At 46.3% G+C, this 26,223-nt stretch overlaps 1 protein-coding gene across 1 annotated transcript in view; it reads right to left on the minus strand.

The window, feature by feature from the left end:
• The window catches only part of LOC143144669 (uncharacterized), a 68,922-nt gene that overhangs the window by 6,502 nt on the left and 36,197 nt on the right, over nt 1-26,223 (minus strand). The gene's annotated exons all lie outside the window — the stretch shown is intronic.

Raw genomic sequence — 26,223 nt, forward strand, 5'->3', positions numbered from 1 at the left:
CAAGTATCGTACGCTAATAATTATTGTACAACAATATTGTACGCTACACTGTAGACCTTAGTCTGCCTTTTTGAAATCACAAATTTACCTACATAGGTTTCTGCGTTTGGAGTTCTCTCATAGAAGATTTTGATTCGTTCGATGAACCGCCACACGCCGAATGGTTTCCACAAACAGAAATATTCCCTGCTCTATTAACAAACAAACCAATAAGAAAGTATCCGTAGATTTTATCGTTAACCATATAATCTAATTTTTAATCGAACTATTCGTGACGTTTTCTCTTCTCTCGATTAAACAGAAAATAAATAAGAATAGGGTGTTCGAACGTCGCGCAATATTTTCCATCGAACTTATTTTTCACTTAGAATTAAACTTTTACCCGAGATATCGCTTCTTCGATGTTTTAACCCGAGTATCCGATCTCTTCGCCATTTCGCTAAGGAGAGCACTCTTTTTAACATCGAAAACGTTCCAGACTATTTTTCCTTCCAAAGTAAAATAAATACGAAATTAAATATTACGAAAAGGTAATAAAGTCACGGTCGCGTCATGTCTTGCAACGAATTAGGTTAAAAACGATCACGATTCGCAAATGTTTCCCATCGAGTGCTACGTGTATGCAAGATAAACGAACCGACGTTCCGACCTCTAATCCTTGCGACGAGAATGATCGAGTAACTTCCTTTTAAGCTCTCGTAGGCTTTATAATTTCTGCGAGAACACCTGACGCGTTCACGGATCAACCTAACGTTTCAAAGAAACTTTAATAGGCTACCGGAGAAGAGCTTATCGGTTACACGTGTTACATTATCAAAGATGGTGCATCGTGCATCAAAGAGGGGGTAAGAAACGATAGAGTGTTGCAACTAGACCGCCAATTTTACGCATTTATGGCTTACACTAGTACGAAAATTATGCCGTATCTATACAGAATATACCACCGTACTACACTATCGACCATACCACACTATACTCGTTATCGTAACAAAAACTTAAAGTTAAAGTCAATCGCACAATAATTCCGTACAAACATTATTCACTTTTAGATCCAAATATGTCACGTTCTACGCTAACCAGTATCGCAAGGTTCGACCGAGGTCATCTATGCCAACCAGTGTCACAAGATTCGGTCTAGGTCATTTGGCGATGGGTAATCTACGAACGATTCATCGTTCGATGCTTGGCACACGCGTTGTTTCGAGATTTTCGTAGCAAGCCGTGGTAGAACGCGAAACGTACGAAGAGAGGCGAGAACGAAAAAGCGAGACAATCGTGCAAGGACTGAGCACGAGTTTGTGGGTGCGGTTCCAATTATCCACAGTGGCTCTCAAGAAAGGAAAAAAGAGCATCGAAGCCCCTAGGCCGTAAAAAGGGTGGGGTCCACTGGCGTCTTCCCTTTTCTTCCTGTTTCTTCTTTCAACCCTCCCCGAAGGAGATCGTGTCGAATCGATTCTCCACGACTCGTTTGCGAGCCGTCCAACGAGTGACACACCGGATACGTGGTCCCAGCGAATCATCATTTTCTTCTCGACGAGAATATTTCGCATACTTTCGACCGTTCACCGACTCGTTCGTGATATTTTCATTTCGCACGGGACAGGATCGATTTCACTCGTAATTCTCAACTCGCTCGATTTCAAGCGGACAGGGTATCCTTCCGACCAGGATCTCGAGTCTTATTCAAGAAAATCGTGTTTTCGTATCGGTATGGATTCGAGAGAAAGTTAGAAAATTTATTTGCTGAATAATCGAGTGCAAGAAAATCGATCCAATTGGGTAAACGATTGATTTTTTGGAAAGTTCATTCATGATCGTCCATCTTGTCTTGTTTTATGTATACGATTGCACTACGAAACACACTCTGTATAGATCGATACGTGGATGAAAATTTCCTCTGCTCGTTTGCACTACGAAACACACTCTGTATAGATCGATACATGAATGAAAATTTCCTCTGTTCGATTGCACTACGAAACACACTCTGTATAGATCGATACATGGATAAAAATTTCCCCTGCTCGATTGCACTACGAAATACACCCTATATAAATCGATACGTGGATGAAAATTTCCTCTGCTCGATTGCACTACGAAACACACTCTGTATAAATCGATACATGGATGAAAATTTCCTCTGCTCGATTGCACTACGAAACACACTCTGTATAGATCGATACGTGAATGAAAATTTTCAGCGCGAGCAGCTGCTCGTTTTCATGATGGCCCGATTCTCGGACGTTCGGACGATCTACCGGGAATTGTTTCGTTTCGTTTCTTTTCGCGAGTCGTCTATTTTTTCCCTCGCGGCCCATTCAAGCCACGAACTCGTTGACGCGACGTTGCATCCTGTTCCTCGTGGAAGCAGCGTTTTTTGCCGCGTCGACGGTCCCGAAAATAGTTCCCGACCAGGAAGAAGAAGCCCGGTGCTCTATTTACGTTGTCGCGGTGGGTCCGCGGTCTCGTTGTTGCCTTTAGGCTGGGGACACACCAGCGTCGAAACAACGCGCGTTGTTACTTTTGCGTCGGTTGGCCAAGAAGAGGCAGAATATACGGACGTGTGTAATATCGTAACTTTCTCGTACACGACGTATTTATATTTGAGATGCACGAGAAAGAGAAAATTGGGGATCCATCCCATAAATGGGGAACGATGTCAATATGGACGCTAATGTACACTGTGTACAGAACTGTGTCTCATGGTATTTCTCTTTTTTGTTTACTGCACTAATTAGTTATTGTGTAGCAATTTTTACTTATTATATACTTAGTGTATATACACTTTGCAAAGAACTGTGACAAATGGTATTTCTCTTTTTCGTTTACTACGCTAATTAGTGATTCTGTATTTATTTACTTCTAGATTACAATTTCATTAAATTATTTTCGTTCCTGGAAAGAATTTTATTTACTTCTGCTAGTAATTATACAACCAATGCTTTTTTAGCACGTTGTAAAAATACTAGCAAAAATTGTTGTCCTGTATTAGATACAACTAATGTATAATAGTAATACGTTAAGACTACGCCAATGGGGTTCTGCTTGCCTCGTTATCTCTCTCTATGTCGCTACTGTCTTAACGGACTAGAATTGAACGCGTGCGCGGGAATAAGTGTACCCTTTCTACTTTTCTCGCATTCCTGGCACGGAACTTCGAGTCAGCGATAAGAAATACGACGATATATTTCTACACCGGACGTCGGTACGTTCGACGCGCGTCGTTTGAACGCTCGTGTGCCACCAGCCTTACGCGACGCTCCGCGACGCTTCGCGTCCCAATGGTCCACAAACGGGGTCCTCGTGAAAACGTTTACTGGAGCGTGGTCGAAAGAACAGCTCCCCACCGGTTCGTGAACGAAAAGTCACTCGACGAGGCCTCTCGAATATAAGTCCGGCTCTCTCTCAGCGAGAGTTACAGGGCGCAGCTACCTGCGTAGGTGAGGGTTTCTCCAATGTTCCAGGCACGGTCGGCACTGAAAAAAAGAATCCCGCGATCACTGTCCCCTTTTTTCCTCCGTTTTGCCTCTACACGTGACCTTGCAAATTGTGAATTATGCACCGTCCGGAATTTCGTCCGTGCGCGTTACCAGCAGCGCGCTACCGTCCCCGAGTTTCTCGGTTCTGCTTCGAATTTATTTTTATTCGCGGTTAGACAGCGTTCACCGTTGGACAAGGATTATCAGCGAGGTATTCACGATCGTTGGCCGTTTTTCTCTTGTCGGGTGGTCGTTGAATCGAGAAACGTGTACAGTGTACCGTTCTCGGGGTTATATACGAATATTCGAGCAGCTCGAAATTCGGTTGAACCGAGACACTCGGTTAATCCGAGAACTCGAAAGGATCGAAAGGTTCGAATTGATCGCGAACGACTCGAAACTATCCAGATGGCGTTCAGATCGTTGTTATCGAGTAGTTTTTTGGCGGCTCTAAATTGAAGTATGTGAGGAAGGAAAGAACGGAAATATAAGGAAGTGGGGATAAGCGTTTCATCCCGGGCCTGCTAGTGGACTCGTCAGTAAGGCATCCTAGCAGGCCCTGCCTTATACGCCGGGACATTGGAAGATCGGTAAGAGGTCGTATATATAGCGATCGGAGCAGGTACGGGAACTTGCGGGAAACGGTTGGTGGTGAGTTTCCCTCTGGTGGCAAGCGTGGGTAGTGCCGCCACATAACCCCCTTGCCAGTGGTAAACGATACTTTGAAGTTCCGTCCTGATGTCCCAGTGGCGTAGGTATTTGTTCCGTAGTTCGGTTTGGCACAACAGGCACAGGAGGAGGTTGTCCAGAGCGGTGGAAGAGAAGAATGCTTCTTTTTCGTAGTAAGGCCCAGCTGCTGTCGATTGCGGAATACGCGTGGCGAGCATCGTTTGCTCAAGCCGCGTTTTCGCTTGTTGTCCGACGTTGATGCGTGCGCGTACCAGTATTTATGAAACGCATCGGTGTGGTCGGTGAATAATGTCGACAAGCTGCCTGCTGTCCTCCTGGGGTTGATCCTGATGGTTAGCCGGGAGTATAGCGTTCGTGTCGTCGCTGGCAGGTCGAGGAGTCAACCCTCGGAGAGGGGGATTTACGAAAAATCGGCCTTTACGTTGCGTTCCTTCCATCGTCTTGTGCTGCACCTGTACTGCTGCTGTGCTGTTGTCCAGAAGGTTGCGTGTTGCTAGACGGGGTCACCACTTTGGCGGCGGTTTGAAGATGTTTAAGATAGGAGAGAACGGAAATAGGAAAAGGAGTGGGGATAAGCGTTTCATCCCGGGCCTGCTAGTGGACTCGTCAGTAAGGCATCCTAGCAGGCCCTGCCTTATACGCCGGGACATTGGAAGATCGGTAAGAGGTCGTATATATAGCGATCGGAGCAGGTACGGGAACTTGCGGGAAACGGTTGGTGGTGAGTTTCCCTCTGGTGGCAAGCGTGGGTAGTGCCGCCACAGTTTGTTACGTCGAACGTGATAAACGTTTCGAATATTTGTACCAGAGTCGAGAACTTTTGTAACCTATACGAGAAAAAGTTACTCGTTGACGGTAATTTTCTCGACTTGATTTTTATTTAGACAGCGATGCAATCGTTTTCTTTTTGTTCTTTTCTTTCTTCTCCATTGAATTGGTAACGAAAAGAAATTTACCTCGTGAAATATTTCGATGATAAAAATTTACCGAAGAATGAAAAATAATACTTGTTTCCGCCCTGTACGTTTCGCACAAGAAAGCAAGACGCTTTCATCGTTCAGAGACGTTACTGTATACCAAATTATCCGACTTTGATAACAAACGGAGCACAATGTTCCAAAGAGGAGTTACGTTAATGTTCGAGTCGTCGTTATTGGCGGATGACACGCGACAACGTCGATTACCGAATTGTCAACGCGGAACGCGTCATCGGTTGCGATTAAACGGTCGGTTTCTAGTTCGTCAGCTCCGCGAGAAGAGTCGCCCCGCTAACTGTTACCTCGTTTTGCTTGGAGAAGGGGGGAGCCGTGGCACGGTGAAAAAATCGAGATAACGACGGAGTAAATCGTATCGCGAGCGTTTTACACTTTCATTTGCATAAATATACTTCGGGTGCTCGCGTTCTTATTCGAGTTCCCGTGGCCCGCGACGCCATCGTCGGGCTCGCGCTCGCGCACACTGGCGTCCGTTTCCACGTGCAATTTATTCGGTCCGTTCACTTTTGTTTTTCCCCCAGGAATCCCATATTGCGTCATCGCGTACGCGCCCGAGACTTTGTGTAGGATTTTACGACCGGGCGAGGTGTTTCGAACTCGCTCCATCCGGTTTCCGTTGGCGTAAAAAATTATTAAACATCCCGGCTCGTTAAGCGCGGTTCGCTCTCGTATAGAGGGTTATCGAATAAATTCCCGATAAGATGATAGGCGGTAATTAACGCCTGTTTTACCGTTATAAATTTTAAACGCTGATTTAATTCCACGTGGACACGGAGGCACGGCGAGCTCGGTGCGCGCCTCGCGAATTCGACCGTCATTTTTACCCCGATATTACGCTCCGCCGTAAAACGTTCGAGTACTCGTCGCTATTAAAGATACAGACCGACCGACGTAGGTATTTGCGTTTATTTCCGTATCGTTCTCCCTTTTTACGCGTTTTTCCTTTCTTTCCTTTCTCTTTTCTTATCGTTCCTCTCCACCGTTTCGCGCAACGTTTCCAATTAATCGAAGACCGCGTCGTTTACACGCCACCGAGGGGGAACGTTAACAGAATTCTAAGTTACCACGTCCGAGCGTTACGGTGTCTCTAAACGAGCGCAACACATTCCTGAAATTTTATCGCACGGTCGGAAATCTTGTTCGGTCGTCTCGCGACAGCTTTTCGATCGTACGGCTGTGTTCCTGGCGACCGTGAAACCGTGTGTTCGCCGCTTACGAACAGGGCTACGGTCGCCCGGGCCGCGGATTTATAGGCTTTAATTAAACGCTATTCATTAGGCTTGGTCGCGCGCCTCGGTAGCCGAAATTGGCTCGAACGTCCACCAAAAGCACCGATTAGGTCGCCGGGTATCGTGTTCGTCGCACTAGACCACACAGGTCGGGGCCAAAACCTCTCTCGTCAGTTCGCGCGACGATAATCTTATATGACTTTCTGCGTGCACGATTTTATCGAGGGATTCTTCCGTTACCATTAATGTACTACACACAGTTGCGCCGATGTTACCGGCGCGCTCGGTTGTTCGCGTATAAACGAGCCCGAATTGAGAGACGAAAAAGTGGAGAAAAAAAAAAAAGAAAAGAAAAAGAATACCGTGTCCCGGAACGCGGTAATTAACATTTGTCTCGCGGATTCGAAGTATTCTCCTCGGGGAAGTCCGTTCGTTTTATCCAGCGTCCTGGAAGCTCTTCTATGCCATTTTCAAAGAACCTTTCCCGATTGTTCGCGAATCTATGCTACGTATTATGACGTCCCTCCGCTTTCACCGCACCGAACTACCGAGTCCGTTTTCGGTCTATCAAAGACCGAATAATTGTTCCGAGCTAAGTCGAAGCTTTGGATTTTCTGTTTGCGCGAGGTCTACCATTATCCCGGAGAAAACAAACGATTTTTCGAAGTTTTCTTTCTTCGTTGATTCGGACGAGCTCTACGCTTTCTGTATCTCTTCGAAAAATTAACGAGCGTGGTTACCTGCCGAAGTCTCGGCTAAGCGTATCGATGATCGCGCGATTGTTTTCCAATCGTTCGTAGACGTTCCTTGGGGGCCATTTTATCAATGATATTGCACCGTGGTCGTGAACATTAACCAATGGACGACATTATTCGCAGGTCGTCGATTATAATCCCTTACCTGGACTTTATTATTCCGTGGAGTTCTATCGGTTGCACCGATACGATTTTATACGAGCGTATCTCGAAAATGAAAAGAGAGGAGGGTTGGGAAATTCTGGTCTATCGACAAGTTGATATCCGTTGACTTTCGAGCATTTTTCAATTCGACGTTTCGCGAAAAATCTCCATAACCCGTTTCCAACGAACGGAACTCGGTTTCTAACTTGAAACGCGACGGAACGGGTAATGGAATCTCGATGCATCTTGTCCACTGTGTTACGATATCTGTTATCGCGGAAAAAGAACGCATTGCGAGGAGACGACGGGTCGAAAGTGACCCCGAGGAACGCGCCAGGGTCAAGACACTACGACCTTCGAGTTACACGTTGGCGTGGACGATTGGTATGCACAGTTCCCGAGATATATTCCCAAACCGTAACCGGGTATTCGTTTCTCTCGTTCGGATTCCGAACGCTATCATTATTCAATTTCACCCCCGGTGATTTTTCGCTAGGCCATCGGTTCTCCGTTCCTCGAGTGTTCACCGTTCCCCCGTCCCCGTTAGGAATATAACTTCCCAAAAAGTAGGCTCGATGAAGCGGTCTGATTAGGCAGCTTGATTTATCTTCCTCGAGCGTATACCGCATAGCTAGTGGCCAAAACCGTGGTGCTCTCGCCGCGTGCAATCTCGTTAAAATTTATTCATGATTCGGTACCGCGGACGCATCCTTAGCAGGACCCCACCGGGGACTGGTCCGACTGGTCCGCGGTCCAAATATTCGTCGAGACGGCCTATTTTCCGCGTAATGCGATAGGGGCTTAATACAGCTCTCGAACCGGTCGCGAGGGCTGATTTATCGATCGGCGGTATCGACTTTGTTGCTCTGCGTTTAATACCCGCGCCGTTCTCGATCGTCCGGCGAACGCGCTACGCTCTCTTATTGTCTCGCCGACGCAGCGACGTCACTATGAATCTTAAACACGTTAATAGTAAAATTAGGGTTATCGGTAAGTGGTACGACCGAGGGGGACGAAAATGGAGAGAGAGAACGATTCCTTTAATGATACATCGAGGTATACGGGAACGTCCGCGGTAAGTTTATTAAATAAGTAATTTTCGGGTGACGGTAGCGTCGCGAACGTCTCGAGAAAAACGAACAACACACGGTATCCGTCCCAAATAGGCGCTGGTGGTGAGCTCGATGTAACGGGGAGGGTCTGAATTAGTCACGGTGAGTCGGGAAATCCGTTGTCGGATTTTTATTCGGGGGTGGGGGGAGGGAGAGCCAGGGAGAGCCGGGGAGAGCCGGGGAGAGCCGGGGAGAGCCGGGGAGATCCAGGGAGAGCCAGGGAGAGCTGTTCCCTCGCAGACGGTTTCGTGTACTTCAGGAGTGATGCGCTGGCACCTTGTCAGACTTGTAGGCGTTTCGCCTGCCTCGCTTCATACCTTCAACTTGTACAATGGGGGTACAACGACGCGGAGAAAGAGGAAGAGCCATGCTCGCCCACCTCCGAAACTAATAAGTATTGTCCATCAGACGCATTGTTTCGATGCCCACGTAGGCCAGGCAACACGTTCGGAACAAGTTACAGTTTAAAGTGCCCGGGTCGTTAGTTAGACGGAGGGTGACCACGCTCTCGGTTCGTTAGACCGTGTGCAGCGCGAACCAGAACGACTTTCTGTTAAGGAGAGCATCGAAGCTTCGTCGGTGACAATACTTTACAAATTTCGTGCTTCTCTTTTTCTTTGTTTTTTTTTCTTTCTTCTTTCTTTTTTCGTTAGACGCTCGTGGTTTCGGTTTCACGATCGAGGACAAAATGCTGTTTTATCGGTGTAGATTTACTCAACCCTTTCGCGCAGGAATGGACCACGGTCGTTCAATTTTCGGTTACGAACAATTACGCGACGAAAGAGTTCTCGCGTTTCGAAACACGAACGAACAAAAGTGATTACGGTCTCGTAGCTCGCGCGATCGATCGCGTAGGTAGGAAAAGGTCGCGAGTTCGAAGAATTCTCTTTACGCAGTCTCTCTACGTATATCATTTCCCGTTTAATTTACTTTTCAACGTTACATTCGCTGGATCGGTATACTCGGCGGAAGTAAAATTACTTTCTCGGTAAATATTTGTTTCGTTTTACGTATATTTGCGAAAATAAACGGTAGTATCGGCGCAATTTTCTCATTCGTTACTCTCTCGGAAGAAGGTGGGAGGTTACTATAAGCAACTGGCTTCGTCCGCGTGTAGAGGTAAGCTTTCAGGTATCCTTTAAATGCCACGATCGTAGAACTGCGACATATTTATTTTTCCTCTACAAAGACGTTATTAGATACCGGTAACGTGTTTCTTACCTAACATTTCCACAATATATTTTTGTCAATTTCAATTCATTTCCCGGTTAACATTTACTTATTACGACGAACAAATAAATCTCTTTCAATTTTACTCGCAAACGTCGAAAAAAAAAACTGCATTCAAAGGTTGGTAAATTTATTCTCGAAAGACGAATTACTTTTCCAGTGGAACAGCGTGGCAAAAATACGAAATAGAGCAAAATCTGTTCCAAGCACATTCGTGGGTGTATAGTCGGTGAAAGTTACAATCGCGTCGACCGGATAATCGTCTCGTAGTATTCGTTAATAATATCAAACTCTATCGTTGTGCGTATTGAGGTCGAATCTCTTCCAAGGAGCTTCAATCGTTTGCTTTTTTTTTTATCAACGAACGACGAATATTAATAAATCCATATCGCCGTTCAAAATGTAATTCTTATTCTCGCTCGCGAGTACGATCGTTCGAATTATTACTAACGGCCCGCGCCTTTGTTTAGCCTCCGAAATAATTTCATTTTAATTTACGATCGCGGGGGCTATAATTTTCTCCTCTTGCGTCGCGGCGTATTACGTTCTCTCGTCGTTTAATTCCGCGATTTATAAGAGGCCGTAAATCGGCAACAGTTCGACCACGAACTCGCGCGTGTTTCTAACTCGACTCGATCGCACGCGCTTTTTCGCGTTGCGTTAATCCGTTCGAGAATATTTCCCCAGTTCGCGAAAACTGGTCCCTGGAAAATCACCGACACCGATTTTCACCGACAACTATCTTAACAAACAATCATCTTTACCGATGACTTTTACCGACGACGATATCCAACACTTTGTGTATATATTGACTTGTTCGGAAAGTAATTTCGTTTTTTTTTTGGTGAAAATGAAACACGATTTTCTTAGAGTGTACAAACATTTTATTAAATTATATATTCTCCATTTTGGAAGACGAAATCACTTTCCGAACAATCCAATATTATTAATATACAAATGTATTTTCTTCAATTGCGTTTTTATTGGAAATCTATCATCTTGATTCACAATATCGTGAACAAAGTATACAATCTGACGAGATAGTACATCGTTAGCGAATATCGTACGAACAATGTCGATGGTGTTACAGTTGGTTAATACGGTAGTCGGTCAAAATTATTATCGATCATAGTCGAGACAGTTGTCGGTTAGATTCGTGGTCGACCGAAGCTGTTGGTGAAACATTGTCGGTGCAAACCGTATCGAGGAAATTTGTGTCGGTGATTTTCACGGTAGCCCACGAAAATACGTAAATATTTCTGGTGCGACGAGGCACCTGGACCAGGTCGGTTATATTGTTGTTCGCGTCCGACTGTTTAGCCGTTGCCCGTTTTCCGTCGGAGCCCTCTATTTACATAACACTCGTAAGCGCCACGTTAAGACCCCCGTTTAGATTTAACTACCACTTCGGGAAATCATATTAACCAAATACTGCAGTCGTTATGCCGGGATCCCGATGCGCTGGAAATAAATTACCGAGGCACCCTTGGAACCTGACTGCGGTGAATGGGACGTAGGTAAGAGAGAAAACGACTCTCCGCGTTCGTTGCCCGGGAGACCCACCGCGCTTCGGAATTCTTTACGATTTCTATTCAATCCCTTTATCGTCCCTTGACTCAAGAATTCCATTCTCGTCCTCGTTGTCGCGGCCGCTCGATCACGCCCGCGTTTCGTTCCGCGCGAGTTCAATTACGCTATCGATCGTGATATCGTCCTCCTTCGATATTACCGTGGACTTGGAGCAATTAATACGAATACTTTCGTAAATGGAACAATTTTCCTGAGCTTCTCGCCCTTTTATTCGGTCTAGGTTGAAACCTTTTGCGACATTTTCCAGTGGAAAGTTAAACCTTTCACGAAATAAGTCGTTTAACGAAATAAGAACGCGTTCCACGAAATACGTTCGCTTTGTTGTGTATCGTCGACTCCTTCGAATTGTAAATTGATAAATATACACGACGAATGGTCGACGATTGTACGAGTGTTTGGAAGAAGAGCGTTACGAATTTCCCGAAATGATTTTTCCACGGAACAAAGGCTTATTGTGGGGTAGAAGATCGTAATAAATTACTTATTTGTTTTTCAAAATGGGAAGAAGAGTTTCTTTAATTGCTGCGACTAATCTTGTTCAAATTTCCTTCTGAAATTGTACGGAATGTAATACACGCGATTTTCGTAGATACTCATTCGATTGGTTTCGGTATGATAAATTCTGGAACAGGGTACACACGGATCGACCATAGTAATCTGGACAATAGTGGCTTTTTTTCGGTCCGTTTTAAAATCGAATTTCAAAATTTTCTTACATCCGTCGTTAACGGTGAACCGAACTTCGCCTCTTTCAGCAGTTAAAAACGCGACGATCTGGTGACAAGTTTGAAAAGAAACCAAATATTTATTCTCCGTATCTTTCGTTCGCTGGTAGAATTACTCTTGTAACGCGATCTGTTTGTTTCTACATCGCAAGCGCAACATTGAGCGGCGAAAGGGTCAGAGAAGTCGCGAGCAAAGAGGTTCGTAAATTTAGAAAATATCGACAAGTTTAGAAATGCACCGACTCGTTGCTTTACAAATTGATAAAAATATATTCATTCCACGTCCGATGGAATCTTTGCCCTAACCTAAATCCGCGAGTACGTTCCCCCTGGACGCCGAACGCGTCGCTTGGTAATTTTATTTATCCAACGACTTCACCCTAACAAGATACAAATAAAATACAAACGGAATGGGAACAAATGGAATACGAGCGGTCGGAATCAAATATAAACAGAGGAAATAAAATACAGGTAGCGACGAGGAACGACGAGATAAAGTATGCAAACATCTATCCGGGGTTAGGTCCGGTAGATGTCGCCGCAACGACCGAAAACCTTTCGCTTCTGTCGTTCGGCGGGACGCGTTCCAGCGTGCAAAAATGAACAAAAGGAAGAGCGCATCGCGGAACTATTGCACCCCAGTTCGTGGTCGTTAACTCGTCGGGGATCGGGACGGGGGGTTCGTGCATTAGCGATCCGATGTCCGGTATTGTTTTCGCGATAAATTCCGACCATTGTACAAAGTTATCGTGTATAAATTTCGCTGCCGTGTTGCGAGAGACCCGGTGCGGCGCATCGAGCTACAAAAAAGAAGAAGAAAAAAAAAAAAGAAAAAAGAAGGGTACGGTAGTGATAGAGGAGGGGATTGGGGAGGGAGGGAGGGGCGAGATGGGAACGCGGGACGTTCTCTCTCTCCCTCCGCATCGCGCGCGAAATAAATTGGCCTTTATATTAGCGCGAGTCGCGGCATAAATCCCGGTTCTCATTGTATCGGCCCCCGTGGGTGGACGACGCTCCGCACACGTGGGCAAAATCCGCTTCCCTCGGCTTCGAAAGTGGCGCGCGTTGATCGCGAGGGTGGTAGAGGTGGTGGCCCTCCGCGTAGCCGACGACGACGACGACGACGAGGACGAGGACGAGGAGGACGCGAACGATGGTGGGAGGTGTACCGCGAGACGGAGGAGAAGATGTTTCCGACGAGAGTCGTCAGGGTGAGACGACGCGCACGTGTTCGTAACGCCGATAAAATAAATCCGCTTAAAGCTGAATCCGGGGATGGTCCCGGTTAGGTTCTCTCGGAGGCGCGCCGCGCAACGGAGCGGTCTATTTTATAGAGCTGCCCCCGCGATAAAAGGCCCACGCTCTCGCATGGGAAATAAGAAACTACCGCCGGTAGGAAGGTAGGCGAAATGGAAGCAGGATCCCGGCAGGTGCGTCCGTTATTGCGATACCCTCGATTTAGATTTCGCGGTACGAACGCCCGGCGAGAACATCGCCGAACGAAGAAATCGCGCGCGAGCCGCGCTAAACGATCGCGATCGGGCTTGGCTGATCCTTCTTGAGGTTTTCTGGAAATTGAAACGAATCTTCCGTTTCTTATCGTTGCTCGATGATACGGATGGAAAGTTTCAATTATACCTTCGATTTTTACCGAAGAAAAGTTACGATGAAGAAGATACCAGTGTACGAGTAACTGATTCGGACTCAATGAGCCTACGAAGATACTTTTGATGCTTTCTAGAAATTGAAACGAAGCTTTTGTTTCTTGGGTACCGTTGCTCGGTGATACGGGTGGAAAGTTTCAATTACATCTTCGTTTTTACCGAAAAAATATAATGACAAAAAAGATGCTAGTGTACGAGTAACTAATTCGGACTCAATGAGCCTACGAAGATACTTTTGATGCTTTCTAGAAATTGAAACGAAGCTTTTGTTTCTTGGGTACCGTTGCTCGGTGATACGGGTGGAAAGTTTCAATTATATCTTCGTTTTTACCGAAAAAATATAATGACAAAAAAGATGCTAGTGTACGAGTAACTAATTCGGACTCAATGAGCCTACGAAGATACTTTTGATGTTTTCTAGAAATTGAAACGAAGCTTTTGTTTCGTGAGTACCATTGCTCGGTGATACGGGTGGAAAGTTTCAATTATAACTTCGACTTTACCGAAGAAAAGTAACGATGAAATTTGTGTTAGTATATGACTAGCTGATTCGGACTTAATGGGTCTATGAAGATTCTTCCTAGAGTTTTCTGCAAATTTTATCGAATCTTCCGTTCTTTGGTTAGGATTGGTTGGTATTTCGAACCGAAATTGAAATTCGAAAACGAAAAGCGCGAAGATTGCGCCGAAGGAGGGAGATTCGCGATGAAATCATCTAGGGGCATTTGAATGATTCGAAATATTTAATTATCCGAATAATCCCAATATTCGAGACTAGGAATAGAGCATACTTTTAAATTTATGTGAAATTGTAATTGCAAGTTTTACGCGGTCAGATTTTCTTTTAAAGATGCAACTGTGTAAATCGAATCGATACGCAGTAAGGTAAATAAACAAATGTTTTACGAACGCATGTCCTGTATGTATACTTTAGTCTTCGAATAATTGAAGAAAATATTCGAAACGAAATGTTCGTCTCGTGCCTCGACACGCGATATTGCACGTCTCGACATCGAGTTCCGCATCGCTCGAATATACCAGGTGTTCTACGAATAATTTAAAATCCATTTGGTATCTTTTCTCGCGGATCGTGTACACCATGGACTTACGCTGAATGCACAATAGATTTTAAATGGTTCGAAAAGTAAAAATTTAGCGGATCGAGGTCAGGAGATCGTGGTAGCCACGCGGTGGGTCCATCTTGCTCTATTCGTAGGTTCGCGAAAGTATTGTTTAGGAATATTCTGTACGAAGAAAACGAGGCGGATCACCATCGGGCACGAATCGCAAGTTATGTTTGCTATTCAGAGGTACATCGTGCAACAGTTCCTCAAGATTGTTCTGTAAAGAATCGAGATAAACGATCCCACTTGAGTCTACCTCGCAAACCAAGGTATACGGTAGAACTAAACGTCCACACCAAGATTTGAATTTTGAATTTAAAAACTCTAGTGCCGATAATTTCGGCGATATCCAAAATCGATTAATAATTTTTTTACAATACACGCTTTTTATTATACACGCACTCTTTTACGTAATAAACATTCGTATTTGAAAACTGTTTCATTTCTAGTGATTTTATTTCATCCGTTCAATCATATAAAACGCACACATTTGCAATAATATATCTATGTAAATATTATTTTGCTCGATTTAATCGGTCGTCTTAATTTAGTCGATTCGATGTTCTTATTTCGTACGAACGAAAGAAACCAAAGTTCGTCACGGATGTGTATTAGGTTGTTCGGAAAGTGATTTCGTTTTTTTTTTTTGGTGAAAATGAAACACGATTTTTTTAGAGTGTAAAAACATTTCGTTAAATTATATATTCTCCATTTCGGAAAACGAAACGACTTTCCGAACCACCCAATAAAATAGTAAAAGAGAAGAAAAGCGGACAACGGTGTAGAATAAGTAGGTCTGGTGGAGAAAATAAAGAAAATACAGATTGGAGTAAATCTCTCGGAACGATTCCAGCTACTCGTTTCCATCGAGTTCTCGGGCCAGCGATTCGAACGTAAAATTCGTCGCTAGTTTCTTCCAGGTTGCGTACTCGAGCAGCAACGGGCCTCACACGGTGTTGCTGCTCGTTCCGCGATATACGCGGTTGCTGGTAGGCGGTCGTTGCTCGATCGTCCACGCGTCGCGCGACACACACCGTGGGGATGTCGATTTATATCCGACGATGAATCGTGGGTTCCAAGTGCCCACGAAGCCAGCGGATACGCTAGGTGGGAAAATTTTTCTTCTTATTGCGAGCCGCGCACAATGGGGGCTGGAATAGAATTCGTGAGGTATTAAGCTCGCGCGTTGATACGACGATTTATGGAAATCTCTCCGGTAACTGCTTTATAAATTGTGCTTATTATCGTCATTACTTCGTTCCATCGCGCGTATTCTCGCGGAGGTTGCTGTTCCGCGCTGCTCGCGACGATCCGGTGGTTTCCTCCCTTTCTCGATTTCTCGGCCAATGACGTACAGAGGGAGAAACAGAGAAAAAGAGAGAGAGGGAGAGAGAGGGAAGGAGAGCGCGTGTCTCTCTAATCCTTTCGCGGGGCGATCCGGTCGACTTAGTAGCGCGCTTAGCAGGACGTTTATCGCCTCCGCTGGTTAATACAACAGGCTTAACCCGACGAATCGACGAGATTTACGAAACGTTGGGCGCGTTGCTCTCGCGAGCGCCGATCATATTTCTTCGTTCACGTGACTCAGCGGCGCGCGTGGAAGTAGCCGTTGTGGTTCTTGATAAATCGAGGCACGTGTAAGACGATAAATCTTTGCGCGGCGCATTAGTGCCGCTACTCCGTATTTGTCTCCGTTTCTTTAGTATATTAATAAGCGATAATATATTAGACCGCGTACAAAACGAAAGAACGCGAACCGTCGCGGGTTTTAGTGAGCGCGGGGCGCGCAGGAACACGGGAGCGCGCACGGGGCTCTCGTGTCTCCCGCTTAATTGTCGTACTCGATCCTACCACCGTCGGTGATCCTTGTTCGATTGCCTCGTGGCTTACCCCCACCCCTCCGCTCGGTCGTCTCGTTCGAACGGGTGCTCTTACAGGGGGAGGGGCGGCCGCCGCGTTGGGACGCGCAAGCGCATTTACGACAAAGTAATTACGCATTTCCTCGTCACTCGCGGTCGTGTTGCGACTGTTCCTTCGCCACGGACGATGTGAGCGATGACAAGGAGTCGCGGTCCCAGTGGGAGGTCTCAACAATGACCATCCGCCTCCGACTCGGCCACGCTCGCTACCTGGAGCACCACGGCTCGTGGCTCCACGACCGATGGCACCCGATCGCTCTCGAGATTTCGTTCAAACGGATACACAGGTTCTCCGCGAACCGGGTCCTCGCGCGCAACCGAGTCCGTACACAACGAGCTTTACGACCGACGAAACCGCCGCGTCGAGTTTCGTACCCGCTTCTTAAATTTCCACTTTTGAAACAAGCCCGCGAGATTTAGCCTTAAACGGTTCCGAGAAGAGAACCTTAAGTACGGTCGTGTCGCGTGTTCGTCGCGTCCCCGGCGTCGCTTTCGAGAGAATTCGACCGCGTAGAAACACATTCGCGAAGATCGTCGAGCTCGAATCGTGCGATTTCAACGCTTCGGGTACCGTTCCACGGTTACGCGTCTTTCGTCGCGGTTCTTGTTACGTTTCGCCGTGAAAAATTATACGAGGCGCAATATCGATACGGGTTCACGTTCGTGGAAAATTAGGACGAAAATGGAAGTAGAATTTTCAAGCTTCCCTCGTTTAAGATTCGCGGTAGATTCGACGTACGGTTCAATTGGAAATAAAAGTAATGGAATTTGTAAGCTTTCTTCGTCGTTCGAGATTTCTCTATAGGAAATGAAACAAATACGGGGGTTTGTACGCTTTTCGCGTTCGTTGTTTCGAGATTTGTTTTCATCGCTAGTCGCGTCCCCTGTACACCGCGCTGGTTCCACGCTACGAACAAATTCGACGATGTTTGTTTTGTTTTCGACTCGTCGATCGACTCGAGTTGAACTCTAAGCCGTTGGTCGTGTTCGAAATCCAAGTGAACCGCTAGCAGCAGTCCGGTTGGTTCAGCGGCGAGTTCTCTTCTCGGCGAGCGAGAGACGGACCTCCTTACTGATCGTAGGTGGTCCTCTTCGTCGGACGCAACGATTTTAAATTAAAATTAAAGTCAAGCGATCTTATGGTTCTCGTGCCGGACAACGCCGCCACCCGCGTAACAATGTTAATGGGCCCCGGTGCCGAAATTGCGGGCCCCGTCACTGCTTCGCCGCCGAAACGCTCGTGTATTTTCACGGAAGGAAAGCACGAGCTCGAAAATTGCCGATTATGGTAGCGAACGGGGCGCATATCTTCCACGCGGAACGTTCGCCTCATACTGATTATTGCCAAAATTTAATCGCCGAAATTATTCGAACGGCTGACAATTAGCGTTACTTTACACGGATTCTCAGCCTTTTTGCGACGCGATCCAACGACGTTAACCCATTTGCGTCGCACGAAAGAATGAAAAATATCCCCTTCGTCGCAAAAATTTTTTTTTTTTTATCAAATCTAAATAAAAACGTTTCGAAAAGTGTTACAGACTTAATGATTCGGTGATTCGTCGAACATCGGGTTTTCGTAGGGTATTATTTTTGCCCCTTTTTTTTATTATTAGAAAATTCAGTCGCGGTGCACGGTTCGTATATTTTAGCAATAAATCGGGGGAATTCTCTAAATATGGAATGTAAAATTTGAAAAACGCAATTCAACCGTGTTATTCTATTCGCGATCACCGCTATTCGCTCGTAATATAAACGCGGGTATATGTACGTTAATAATGCGAATGGTTTAATAACGTATCCCGACACGTATAGTACTTGCTCGCATATTTTGCCGCGTTTAAAATAATTTCGAAATTAGACGTCGTTATCGTCGAGGATTTAAACCTCTCCTATTGCAAAGGCGTGCTCCAAGGACGTGCAGATTTTTCCTACTACGAGGCTAATTTATACGTCGTTCGATGCAATCGAGTATTCTTTATGGCTACATTCTGTTCTTTTATGTCATTTTAACGACTCGTTCGGTCGAATTTTGCTAATTAGCGGGAGAGCTTTGAACGTTACCGAACGATTTAATTATAAGGAACGAGGCTCAAAGTCGCGGCACTAAAGTCAACGTAATATAATGCCACGCTTTGATACGTTTGTTTTACAACGATAAGAATTACGAGAACATTCAAAGAGCACGAATTAAATGTCACGCACGAGAAACTATGCGGTTCGTAAATTCTGACCGGGGAAAAAAAAAGGAACGAATGCGTCTTTAGCGAGTGAAGGAGTAGACAAGACGATCGTTTATGAGCGATCGTTTACATCGAGGTTAGGTTTAAATTCAACACGTTGGCCGTAATTCTCTTCCTCGTGCACTGTACCGTACTCGTTCTTCGTGCTTATATCGTTACAAAGAACGCGATATATTCTTACGATCGTCGATTAATCGTAATCGAACGTCGGACATTTCTAAACAGTTCTGCCTAATGGGACACGGATAAACAATTGCCAATATTTTTCTGATTTTCAATTTACATGGTTTACGAGGATTTGTATACATTTAAATATTTTTCGGATCAATATCAACGGTCAGAATTTTATACAGTTGTTCCGGATAAATACTCCCCAATATTTTTCTAATTTTCAACTTGCATAGTTCACGAAGATTTATACACATTTAAATACTTCCCGGATCAAATCTGCGGTTCAATTTTTATACAGTTGCGCTGGATAAATACTCTTGAATATTTTTCTAATTTTCAACTTACATAGTTTACGAGAATTTATATACATTTAAATACTTTCCAGATCAATATCAACGGTCAGAATTTTATACAGTTGTGCTGGATAAATACTCTCCAATATTTTTCCAATTTTCAACTTACATAGTTCGCGAGGATTTGCACACATTTAAATACTTCCCATATCAATATCAACGGTCAGAATTTTACACATTTGATCCGGATAAACAACTCCCCGACATTTTTCTAATTTCCACTTTAAACAGTTTCGATATATTTGAATACTCTTAACCGATGATCGTCCACAACGGAGAGACACTCCTCCGTCCGGTTGGTTGGGTACGCGTTGAAATCGTAATCGTAAAATTGTGAAAAAAGAAAACTTCGTTACCGGTGCCTACGTACGTGGCCGATTCGGAGGAGAAACCCGGCGCGACGAGGAATACAAATTACGGTTCTGGGAAGAAGTTGGGGGCGGGGGAGGAGCTTTGTAGATGGAAGGGGTGGGGGGCTTAGAAAATTTTAATGGCGTATCGTGTAACGCATTGTTTCAGCTAGGGGGTCCCGGGCCGGGTCCCCATTGTTGATTTTTGCTCGTTGTTCGTTGCGCGTTCGCACGGCGACCGCTTTACGAGAGGGCGTACGTCCGTTCTCACCGGGCGGCGGATAATTGGCTTCGTGTTTTTCGGAGTGTTACGATGTTTATATGCGCACCGCGCTCGTATCACTATTTCATAATTAGCAAGAAAGTTATCGTCCGTGCGGCGACGGCGCGCGGCTTTCGCGTGAAAAACGACCGAGACCGCTTCGTTATTATTTCATTAATGTCGTCCCGGTATCGTTCGAGTGACACCGTATTGTCCGTACGTGACCCTTCCACATTTGCATAATTTATCGCGCGTTCCCGTTTCCGTGCTAGTTCACCGCGATACGTTCGCAGCTGTTCCCCCGGGCTGTTGCATCGACGGGACGATTCGCACGCGGGGATAAAAACGAGAGATGTCCCCGTTTCTGGTCGCCTCGCTTTTTCCCCATCTTTCTCCGATGCTTAATTTAACGACGGCCATTCGAGATTCGTCGTTGGAAACTCTTCGACTAATAATCCCGGAAATAACGACGGAGGCGCGCGAACGAAAACAGAGAGAGAGAGAGAGAGAGAGGGAGAGTAAGAAAGGGGGGATCCTTCCGCGAGTTTCATTTTCATCCCGACCGTAACCGTTCGCGTTCCATCATCGACGTTTCCATTTTTTCTTCCCCTACCGAGCTCCCCATTCGCTTTATAAGCCGTAAACACCTTCGATACGGGCATCGAATCTTTGTTTTATCGTGGACATCAAATCCCAGCCGGACCGTGGCCGTAAGCCTCGTGTATCGGAAGGTTCGCAGAGTCTCCTAATTGGCAATTAATTTAATAAGCTTGATTAATCTTCGGGTAGGAATACAACCGCAACGGGAATTCGAACGCGGATAGGGGAGGGGCGAGGTTGGAGCGGAGGGATACGAAATACGTCGCCGGGACGAAAATGTTTCCAAGTGTTTCGCGAAGCGGAACGTCAACGAGGCGCATTGCTGGCTCCACTCTACCGCTCTTTCTGCCTTTTCGAGCAGCGAGCGAATAAGGTCGAGAAAGTCCACCGACTCCCCGCGAGTACGGCCGCGCGCGTCTTTTTCTCTTCGACTTCTTTTTTCCCCGTATTACCTTTCTCGAAACGAAGATATGCTAATTCGGCGTACAGGTGCGCGTCAATTTGATCCCTCGGCCGTTTCGCAGCCGAGATTCAACGCCCGTGAAAAATGCCGGTCTTAGAATATACAACGGTGTACGGAATATTCGCGGGCCCGACGAATTATCTCCTCGGTGGGTCTACCGATTTTTATTTCGACGAATTTCGAAAAGTTGCCCGCGGCCACGGGGCATTAGTCACGGTGTAATTGGCGGTGGCCAAGGTTCGTTCTACACGCCGGAACGCGTACAAAGAATTTCCTTCTTCGACGAGGAACGTACCGGCTCGTTCGAAGGTTTCACGTAACGAACCGCTCGAATTGACAGGCGTTGTTAAAACAATTATTTTTTTCTTCGTTTCTTCGACGCGCTCGATGCGAAAGGTCGCGAGCTACCTCGTCGCGTTGTAAACGGAGTTGAGAATGTAATTGCGCTTCGAGAAGCTACGCGATTTTCGAACGGGGAGAAATCGTGAACATCGATCGCGTCGAATGGAGAAATTTTTCCATTTTCGAACTCGCGTACGGTTCTCGGTGATACTTGACTTCAATTACTTGCGACTTCGATCGCGTTGAAAACGGAGATGAAAATTGTAATTGGGCCTTGAGGAGCTACGTAATTTTGGAACGGGAATAAACTGCGAATCGATGATTCTTAAATTTTAAATTCGATGATATGTAAATTCAATTCGGTACCTCGAATACACGAACGCGAGGTAATACCGATCGAAACGATGGGGTAACAGCAACCAGCTTTCAACGTTGCTTTCTTCGGGTTTGGCTACCTTGTTCGCGGAGACGAAATTTAAAAAAATGGGAACGCGAAGAGATTACATTTTTTACTTTTAAATAAATTTGTCATCGATTCCAATGTTTCGGTGTCTCTTTCGCGAAGAAAAATTAATCTCGACGGACAGAGAAACGTTTCCCCTAACGAAACGATCCCCTTGGGTTTTAAGAGTTCAATTTTGTCGCGGACGTAAACTTACGCTTTCTCGATCGCGACGGTGGAAAAACTTCGAGCACTCGTTCAACGGAAAGGGAAACCAATAAACGCGTAACTCGTTCAAATTTTATCGCATTTCTCGCTCGCGTGTAGCCAGAATTACCCAACTTTCCTCCAGAGGGTGGATCGTATACCGTGCCCGCGTAGAAAAACCGAGAAAGAGAGCAAAGGATTGCGTCATTTTTCCTGGAAACTCCGCGCGAAAAGAAGCCTCGTGCTCGGCTGCCGCGCTCGCGATAACGATTTCGGGCGTGCTCTTTGAAGCGTGGAAAAGGAAATCTTCCCAGGGACAGCGCCCTGTGAAACTGAGCCGGGATCATTGGAGGTCCTTACCGTTCCGGCTCTCTCCGTACGTCTCGTAAAAAATCATCCGATAACGATCCAGGCCCGGTTTCGTCCGTGAGACGCGGATACCGAATGGTTTTTGGAACCGGAGTGGTTCTCTGGTCGTAATCGCGAGCACGCCGCGATAAATCTCATCGGTTTTAATGACTAACTTCTAAGAACGACGAAAAGGATTCGCGCGAAGTGCTCGACACGGGTAGAGCGTCCGACTCGGTTCTCGCGCGGGCGAACAGCTACGCGGGCATCGAGCCACGCCTTCGCGGGCACTAAGTCACGCCTTCGCGGTAAACGGTTAGCTGTTCTAACGTAATTTTCGCGCGAACTCTATCGATATAGCTGACTATCGAGTTACCCATTTTCTATTGGGTTGTTCGGAAACTCATTTTGTTTTTTTGGTGAAAATGGAACAGGATTTTTTTCTCCATTGGAAATTATATATTCTCCATTTTGGAAAACGAAAAGACCTTCCAAACGACACAATAGTATCCGCCAATATCACGGGATTCAACTTGGAACAATTAGATCACTCGTTGTGAGATCCTCGACTCCAGGTCCAACGATTGCAAGAATGTACACTCTTGGGTCATTTTTATCGCTAGAGTTTCATACGCAATTCCATCGAGAATACAAATCTTGGCGTTTGTTTGAGATACGATTTAGAGGTTGCAGATCCTCCGTTTCAGAGAAGGATGAACGACCAATGTGAGTTCAGAGAGTACGGGTACAGTGACTTTTGCCTGTAACTCCATCGATCGAGTTACCTGACTCTCGGTATCCATCGTTGCAAGAGATTCAGACTTGGAACAGCTGGTTCGTCGCAAGATTCTGGACTCCAGAAGTTGTAGATCCTCCGCTTCAGAGTTAGACATTCAAAATGAGTTCCGCGTAGCACTCGTGGACATCGAGGTTTCAAATACGACCTCGTCGATCGAAGATCGCGAATTCGAGTTATCCGCTTCCTGGTATCCGCCGTTGTCGATGCGCACGACTCGAAACAAGTCCTCTGGTAGTTTTCGGATCATCGAGAACACATTCATAGGACCCTCGACTCCGCTAACCGGCATTCGCAAGAACTATGAATCTTACTCTCGAGTAATTTTTGTCAACGGAGTACAACGAACAATTTCACGAGATGCACGATAACGTCTTACGGTCGAGACGATCCGTGTGAGCTACGTCGAAACTCACTTTATCGTCTTGGCGAAGGATAACGCTCGAGGATTTAATTAGCATAGAATTATAAAATGTCAAAGGTAGGCGTCCCGAGAGATTGCCAGAGAGAGAGAGAGAGAGAGAGAAACTCCGTTGTCGGGATCTCCGGCGTAGAATATCGCGGGCCCGCGGGCAATTATCCGTCCCGCGGATTATTCACCGCGGCTCGCTCGTATTTGCATACACGCCCAATATATTTGTCGATCGGCCCGTACGCCGTCTTTCTATCGGTGTTTACACTGTATTTCACGCGATACGAAATACCGTCGTATCAATTACACACGTGTATCTTCCGTAGAGGTGGAATTAACGAGACGGGCTCACGTGCGCGCGTATGCGCATGCTCACGCGCACGCGTCCGCGCGAGAAAGATACAAAGAAAGAAAGAAAGAAAGCAAGAAGGAAAGAAAGGAGACTCCTCGAACCGGGTAAAAACGTCGATGTGGCGCCAGGATGTTCTCCAAGTGGTCGATTTCTCACGGAGTCGATCCACGACGCAAATTCCACGTCCCACACGTTTCCATGGTTTTCAGTTTTGCCGGCGGTGGTCTCCGACACACGTTTTTTCCGTAACCCATTCTTCCCCGTCTCGCTTCCACCGGTCCGTTCCTCCTTTTCTCCGTTCCCGGTCGTCCCCTACTCCTCCGCGTTATCCTCGAGGTTCTTTAATTCGCGCGCGTGGGCGCGAATGGACCGCGAAGCACCGTTTCTTCGTCCTTTTTCCACGGCTTCGAATCCACCGCCGGGGAACCCCCGTGTCCCTTTTTCTACCGCGCGTGCGCGCGAGCGCGAGCGCGAGCGCGAGCGGCGGCGGTGGTTCCCGTGGGAGCGCCAAAACCACGCGCTTTTAAACGCTATAATCGCGTGGCCCTTTGAGAAGCTAATGCATTCGATCGTTGATTTATGCACTATCCGCGTCGAATATATTGGGACTCACTCCGTGTATGAAATTAATTTCGTACATGCCCCGCTGGCCTCGCGGTCGTGTAACTATCAATAATAAAACGCGGAGCTCGCTGGTCTAAGGATCTTTCCACGACGCGCATTGGCCCTCCTCTCGACCGTTCTCCTCCGTTTTATTTCTACCCGTCGCGATCTATCGCGGTGCCCCGCTTTTTTTTTTTCTAACTTTTGTTAGGAAAGTACGTTTGCCCCGGCGAAACCGTCCAGCGAACAACGATGTTGCCCAGGTTCGCGGCGCAACGGCGGTTGATCGAATTTTTCAATCGACGCGGATTCTCGAAACCGAGAATCGTTAAACGTTACTTACGATGCACCGTGTCGTGGCAACGTGTCACAGATTTATCCGTACCGTATGTAAAAAATTGTATTATATACAGTTCGTAAACTGGTCAATCGATTAAGAACCCGTGACAGTGAGAGTCCAAGAGATGAAAAGTCAAGCTTCGATATACGATCGAATTCTATCATTGTGTGCACCGATTGCTTGTGAAAATTTTTCCAAACGCTTCAAAACTATCTATCTATCTATCTAATAATTTGTCTGCTGTTTCTTGTAACAAATTGTACCGTGCGATTATCATTAACAACGATAGCTAAGATACGATCCTCGAAATGTTTATTTCTTCCTCGATACCTTTTCTTCCACTCGCTACTGAACAATAAAAAGTCTCTCGTCGCCCATATGAAGACTCTGCGCGCACGTACAGTTAAAAAGAATCCACGGCGCGAGAAAGATCCGTTGGGTTAAAAAATTGCATTACAACGGACAACGGTGCACTCTGATGGTTGTACGCACTCTGTCGCGGTTTACCGAGTAAACGTACGCGTGATCCTTTCTTCGAGCGATCGTAACGAGCAATTATCGCGATTCGCCGCTAAGGGTGTGCGTCACGCGTTCGTTCGGGACATTTTTTTCCTTCGCGGTTGAAAGACGCGCGGAACCTTGTCGATTCTCTATTCGTAATCTTATCGCGTCGCGCGGAGTACACGTATTCGACTTTATCCGGTTCTAGTCGGGTCCGTGGGCCCTCCCCCCACCCTCCGTACAGACCCCTAGAGTACTCGTCCGGGTAGCTCGGATCAATAGCATCGTACGAAACAACGTTCGTGGAGTTGGAATCTCTTCAAAAGGTGGACGCATAGGTCGACGATTAAGATTAGCGATTAGAGGCGTAGCACGTCTCTCGGGGGAAATACGTCGGGGCCTCGATAAGGATACCGTTCGTTTCTCTTCCCACACGGGGCGAGCACGAGAACACGTAAAACGCATCGGTGAGCTAGACTGTGGGAGAAAGGCCGGTGCACCGCGCCACGCCGCGCGGAAGCATCCAAGTATCAGAGACCCGATACACATGTCGCGTTATTAATATCGGCTACACTCCGCCGGCGTCAGAATCCAGAAATCCCCTCCTACCCACCCCACGGACGGTTCTCGCATCTACCTCTTTTTCTTTTTTTTTTTTTCTTTCTTTTACGCCCTGGAATCTCGTCCCGAAGTGTATAATCTTGCACGCAAAGTTCGGGGACACGCCGCCACCCAGCAATCTGCATACGCTTATACCGCTATATACCGACGCCCGAAACCCTCCG

This window comes from Ptiloglossa arizonensis, chromosome 3, assembly GCF_051014685.1.
Source record: "Ptiloglossa arizonensis isolate GNS036 chromosome 3, iyPtiAriz1_principal, whole genome shotgun sequence".
Classification (NCBI taxonomy): domain Eukaryota; kingdom Metazoa; phylum Arthropoda; class Insecta; order Hymenoptera; family Colletidae; genus Ptiloglossa; species Ptiloglossa arizonensis.